The sequence below is a fragment of the Ascaphus truei genome, chromosome 1 (assembly GCF_040206685.1).
Source record: "Ascaphus truei isolate aAscTru1 chromosome 1, aAscTru1.hap1, whole genome shotgun sequence".
NCBI classification, from domain to species: Eukaryota; Metazoa; Chordata; class Amphibia; order Anura; family Ascaphidae; genus Ascaphus; species Ascaphus truei.
The window spans coordinates 62,994,315-63,001,469 of NC_134483.1; positions in this window are offsets into that span (position 1 = coordinate 62,994,315).

The window sequence follows — 7,155 nt, forward strand, 5'->3', positions numbered from 1 at the left end:
GACTATTTTCACATAGTCCAAGCAGGCAGTATTGCCTATTGTATTTGGTTATCTCCATCTTGACCATGAAAGACCAACATACCTTTGTAGCTACCCCGGACTGATAAAAATAGACCAAGAAGAAGGCTGCAATCCCATTATCGCAGACCTTTTTTTTATTGTTTTCAAGAGCATGACCAGAAGTAGTTTGACAATTTATTTCCTGACATAACCGATGCAGCTTCACCTCCCATTCAATACTTTTAGTAGATTGAAGGGATTTTTAACTTAACTTGCCAGTATTTACTTCAGTCTAGCGCCCAAACTACTAGCTTTAGAAAAATACTATTTGTAAAAGTGCACAAAGGAAATGTTCTGTTTATGTCACTATACCCACGAGCAAAAATCCTTCTCAGCAGCCAATGGGGTTACAGAAAGGATTTTATTTCATATTTAAGTAATAATCCCAGAAGAACAGGGCATTATTGGCCAGTAATGCCCTGTTCTGAGAGGATTATTACTACAGAAGATACATTTTTGTAGTCATATTGATTTTTATCAGCATGACTGTCTACATTCTTATGCATTTACTGCAAGTTTATTAACAGGAAATTGTACCTACACACAGCCCACTTTAAACACACACACACACACACACACACACACACACACACACACACACACACACACACACACACACACACACACACACACACACACACTCTGTGCAACCCTCCTATATACACAAACACACTCTGCAGTCCCCCCTACACACTGTGCAGCCCTCCTCCTCTATACCCACAAAACACACCCTCTACACCAGCGGTGCGCAAACTGGGACATGGGACATGGGTGGGGGGGTGGGAGAGTGAGACTGGGACATGGGTGGGGGGTGGGAGAGTGAGACTGGGACATGGGTGGGGGGGTGGCAGAGTGATATTGGGACATTAGAGTGAGACTGGGACATGGGTGGGGGGGTGGGAGAGTGAGACTGGGACATGGGTGGGGGGGTGGGAGAGTGAGACTGGGACATGGGTGGGGGGGTGGGAGAGTGAGACTGGGACATGGGTGGGGGGGTGGGAGAGTGAGACTGGGACATGGGTGGGGGGGTGGGAGAGTGAGACTGGGACATGGGTGGGGGGTGGGAGAGTGAGACTGGGACATGGGTGGGGGGGTGGGAGAGTGAGACTGGGACATGGGTGGGGGGGTGGGAGAGTGAGACTGGGACATGGGTGGGGGGTGGGAGAGTGAGACTGGGACATGGGTGGGGGGGGTGGGAGAGTGAGACTGGGACATGGGGGGGGTGGGAGAGTGAGACTGGGACATGGGGGGGGTGGGAGAGTGAGACTGGGACATGGGGGGGGGGAGAGTGAGACTGGGACATGGGGGGGGGTGGGAGAGTGAGAATGGGACATGGGGAGGGAGTGTGAGACTGGGACATGGGGAGGGAGTGTGAGACTGGGACATGGGGGAGTGAGTGTGAGACTGGGACATGGGGGAGTGAGCGTGAGACTGGGGCATGGGGGACTGAGTGTGAGACTGGGGCATGGGGGAGTGAGTGTGAGACTGGGGCATGGGGGAGTGAGTGTGAGACTGGGGCATGGGGAGGGGTGTGAGTGACATGAGGGGGGTGAGAGTGTGAGATGGGGAGGGGGGTGAGAGTGAGTGTGACATGGGGAGGGGGGGTGAAAGAGCTACATGGGGATGGGGATGAGAGAGACACTGGTGGGAGGGAGGGAGACACTGGCAGGAGGGAGAGAGACACACAATGGCTGGAGGGAGAGTGTGAGAGACACCGGGTGGAGGGAGACAAAATAGCTGGTTGGAAAGTGGAAGAGAGACACTGGGGGGAGGGAGAGGCAATGTCTGGAAGGAGAGTGAGAGACAATGGGGGGGAGGGAGAGAGACACTAGGGGGAGGGAGAAAGAGAGAGAGACACACAGGGGGAGGGAAAGAGAGTGGGGGGAGACACTGAGGGGAGGGATAGAGAGGGACTGGAGGGGGAGTGAGAAATACAGGGAGAGGGAGAGACTGGGAGAGGAGTGTTAGACTGGAAGAGGGGAGAGAGGTCCTGAGAGATTCTAATGTGGCGGAAAGAGAGAGATTAATAATACAGCAGAAATGGGGACGCTATTAGACAAATATCATAATATTTATTTTTATGTTATGTAATTTGTGTTATAAATACTTTTTTTGTAGACGCGTGGTGGGGGCGTTACAAAGCTGGTTCGCCCTCAATGGCTGAACCAGCTCACGTGCGCTGATGTCATGTGATTTTGATTACATCAGTCAGGGGTGGCCCGAAAAATTTCATGGATGAAAAGGGGGGCTCGGCATAAAAAGTTTGCTCACCCCTGCTCTACACTCACAAAACACAAACAGCAGCCCCCCTCTATACCCACAAACACACAAAACAAAGACACACACACACACCCCAAAACACACTCTGCAGCCCTCCTCCGCCATGTACACCCACTGACACACACTGCAGCCCCCTCTACACCCACAAAACACACTGCAGACACACACGCCAACAAAACAGACTGCTACACCATCTACATCCATAAAACACACACCAGCAGCCCCCTCTATACCCACTGCAGCCCCATGTAAACCCACACACTGCAGACACACACAAAACACTCTGCACCCCTCCTCCACCCACAAAACACACACTGCAGCCCTCCTCTGCACCTACAAAACACACACTGCAGAGACACACACAAATCAACAAAACAGACTCTGTCACCTCTACATCCACAAAACACACACCTGTGCCCCCCCCCCTCTACACCCACTGCAACTCGCTGTAAACCCACACACTGCAGACACACACCAACAAAACACTCTACACCCCTCCTCCACCCACAAAATACACACTGAAGACACACACTGCAGCTCCCCCTCTGCATTAACAAATCACACACACACAGCAGACACACACCAACATGACTGCTGCCCTCTCTATACCCACAAACACACACCAACAGAAGACACACACACCAATAAAACACTCTGCTGGCCCCTTTACACCCACAAAACACACACACAGACACACAAACCTTTCCCCTCACTCGCCTGTGCGGAGCACTCTGCAGGCATGGCGGGGGAGGAGTCAGAGCCTTGCTGCTGCCTTCTGTCCAATCACCTCCCCTGTCTAAGAGCAAATTTCACTCTTTGTGAATGAGAACTAAAAGCTGATTGGCTGAAAAACTTGGCAAGCTGCCAAAAATTCCAGCCCATTACTGATTGGATAATGCCTGGAATTTTAACCAATCAGAGAGCAGGGATTTCAATAATGCCCAGAATTGACCAGCTTTAGCCTATAATCAACCATAAGACTTTGAAACAAACAGTGACCTTAAAAAAATCGACCAGCAAGGCAAACAAATCCAAAAATGTTTGACAGAACAAACCTTTAAATAAACTGTAAAAATGAGCATGTAGAGAAGAAATATCAGGGTGCACACCATGGGCAATCTACTGCATTGTAAACCTTTCAGTGATGAAGGGGCTTCCAACCTACTGTATTACAGTTAATATCCTGCTGGCTAAAATGGACAATAATACACAGACTTTGTATTTCATCTTAAAACGTTCCTTATGAAGCTAAACAAAGGTAAAGAAGAAAACAAATCAGAAAATATATATATTAAAAACAAAATGATCACCACATGTATTACTACTGAAGCGCTATGTACATTAATGGGGCTATGAGAAAGGCCAATTGTGGCCGAAATGTCAGTCAATTTTTTGGCAATAAATGTATATTGAAATTTCCGTGGAGCCCTGTTTCTTATACTTTCCATTGCAAGCTGGATCATCACAAATGTAGCCATGTATAAAAATGTCTACAGCTCTTTCTCATGCTGGCAAGAAAGCCTGGTAAGTATGCAGGATTGCCAGCAACAATCATGGAGGTTTGCCCTCACAACCTGGTGAGGTGTCATATGTACACAAGGGGAGTGGTAACATGCTCTGTGTCCACTGTTAGTGACACCAGAGGTGTGGCTGTTTTCTGAGTCTATATAAGACATAGCACTGCCTAAAGTTAGTGTGTTAATTTGGGGGTGTGTTAGGGGTTCAGTTATGACTAAGTTCTGGAGGTCAGCAGCTGTTAAGGCTGTCAGATATAATTAATAGCTGATCTACACCGTGTTCAGGGATCTGACACAGGGGGTGATCTCCCCTAGGGGAGAGGTGATCCAACACTATTAGGAGAGGAGGAACCTTCCTAAGGGAGTGCAGCAAAGAAATGAGCGGCTAGACTGACTGCTATGGGGGGCAGTCTACCTGAACGTGCAATAAAGATGCCCGGTTTCACAAGACCCTTGCTGTGTGAGAGTGAAGTTCTTACACAGAAGGAGGCACCCAGAAGGAGGTACCCATCAGACACTTCTCCCAGCAGCCGCAGAGATCCTGATGGGGTGGAGGCGTTGCATCGGATGTGAGTAGGACTCAGATCACACTACCTCAGATGCCTGTCATGCTGATATCCCCATACCAACCCAGCGGGAGACTCAGGAGTCCTGTAAGCCAGCAGGTGCACCACACACTATACATACATGTAATAAGGCTAGTAGACCACAGGGGCCAATGTGAGATTGGGTGGGGGCCTTTTAAAACGTTACACAGAGAATCCTGAACCAGGTGCACCGGTAGTTGAATCTTTTTTTTTTTATTATTGTCATGTGGTGTGCAGCTTTTCCCCTTTAGTAGCTATATAAATAAAGACATACAATACAATACAAAATCTACAAATCAATGAAAGAGAAATTATTTTCTGGATCCTCCATATTATGGAAATAAAAGGTATATACCACACGTACTTATGCATTGTAATATAAAAAAGGTGCTTAAATCCAATTAAATGCACTACCGTAGAGGCAATTTAAATACATACATTGTTTGCTGTGTGCCTGAGAGGTGGGGGGAGGTTAAAGCTGACATCCATAAATCATTCAATAAGAAAGAAAAAACACGTCCAAGGAAAAAACATATGAATTAGTTTTACAATGTGACAACATGCATGTTTTAATAACCTATTATTTGAATTCATAACACATCAATATATTCAATTTAAACATCATGGAATAAACAGTGTCCACATTGGCACACCAGATACATTCTAGGACACTTGAGAGGCATGATGCAATGCATTCAGTCACCTAACTGACCTTGCCATGGAATTATTCATGGCAAGACATAAATAATGCACATGCTTTCCTTAGTGTGACAATAAAGGTTATGAAACACAGCATCTTATGTTTGTTGTAGGCACCTAAAATCACTTTTTTTAACATGATAAAGATTAACAATTTAATATTACAATTGATTCTCCTGTTCATTTATAGATTTGTTTTTATCTGACTTTCCTCAGCATTTATTTTTTTTATTTTAAATTGCAGATTATTCACAACATTTCCTTGCTGCAAAACTGAATAAACGGAGAGAGGGATTTACAAAAAAAAAACAACCAAACAAAAGTTCCTGTTGAAAGCAATCAGATGCAGAACAGCTTACAAAAAAAAACAATTATAAAGCATTTTATTTAAATATCACAGAGAAAACAAGTGATAGCATTATTTTAAAGGAGAAGGTAAGGCAGATCCAAGTTTACAAATAGTGAAACATTTCAGCATGACATCAATAACGTTAGTAATCAAAGGCATTTGTTTATTAACTTATCTGTTTCATGATCTTAAAGGAGCAATTCATGCACTCTGAACAGGACCAGCTAAAATGAGATAAAAGGTTCAGGGCTGGCGAGGGAGAGTCACATCAAGGGGCACATGTAACATTGGAATTGTACATTATAGATAAACCAAGGTTCCCGTTTTTAGTCTACTGTACATTATTTCTAAGTTAGTTGCTTGCATTATTATCCATTGACATCACAAACCAAATTTTATTTACAACCGACTCCAGAGAGGGAGGACAAGGTTTTCGCCATTTCCTATCAATTTGATATTTGGCAGCATTTGGAATATGAACAATAAGTGACAGTGTATTTTTATTTACCTCTGTAAGGGGTTTACAGAGTATAAGATTCCCAAAATCTCACAGGACTTCATTAACTTCTTCCAAATATTACTGTAGAAATCTCTTTCCAATATTTTCCCATTAAAGGGCAAAACCACCATATGTGAACAAATGAACCTTGTTGGTTACAGTTTCTCCAGCATTTTTAGGAAACGTGTTGTTATGTCAAGTTGGACAAAGTACCATCTGGACAATATTTTATATGTGTTTTCTTTCATTATAACAAGATGTTTGTGCTCTTGACAACATTTGCTTTGGCTGCTGATGCTGCAGCCGTTATTCGAACATTTCACGCGTCATGTACATCGGAATCCTGATTTGAAACCGCGGGATGAATTCCAGCCTTCCCGCACTAAGATGCGAGCGCGGCGAGTGCAGAAAAATGAATTTTAGTGTTCTGGCTTTTAAAAACATGAAATTGACACAGTAGCACAGTAGCACAGTAGCACAGTAGCACAATAGCACAGTGACACAGTAGCACAGTAGCACAGTACTGTACACATTACAATTCATTCATTTTATTGCAAACGAAGAAACAGAATCCATGAAATTCAAACAAAACATCCGCGATAAGAGCGAGTGCCTGGGGCGATTGGCCGCGTTCATGGTGGGCGGGGAACAGCAGAGAACTCAAAATTGGCGCAGTGACTTGTTCGAATAACGGCCGCTGCATCAGTATACTGTATTTCACTGGAATTAAAAAAAAAATTGGAGATTCGCAAAAACGTTTGCTAGAACTTTTTTGCTCAAAAGGTTTGCGTTAATTTGACAGATTGAAGTGAAACTCAACATTTTAAACAAAATATGTTGCATTGAGCGAGAGAAGAATCTACCCTGAATTATGGGGGGGAGAAAGAGAGGGAGGGAGGGAGAGGGAGGGAGAGGGAGAGAGGGAGAGGGAGGGAGGGTGAGGGAGAGGGAGGGGGCAGGAGGGAGAGGGAGGGAGACGGAGGGGGAAGGAGGGATGGAGATGGAGGGAGAGGGAGGGTGGGAGGGGAAGGGAGAGGGTGGGAGGGAGAGGGAGGAGGGAGAGCAAGGGAGAGAAAGGGAGGGAGAGGGAGGGTGAGGGAGAGGGAGGGAGACGGAGGGGAGGGAGGGGAGGGGGGAGAGGGAGGGAGAGGGAGGGAGAAGGAG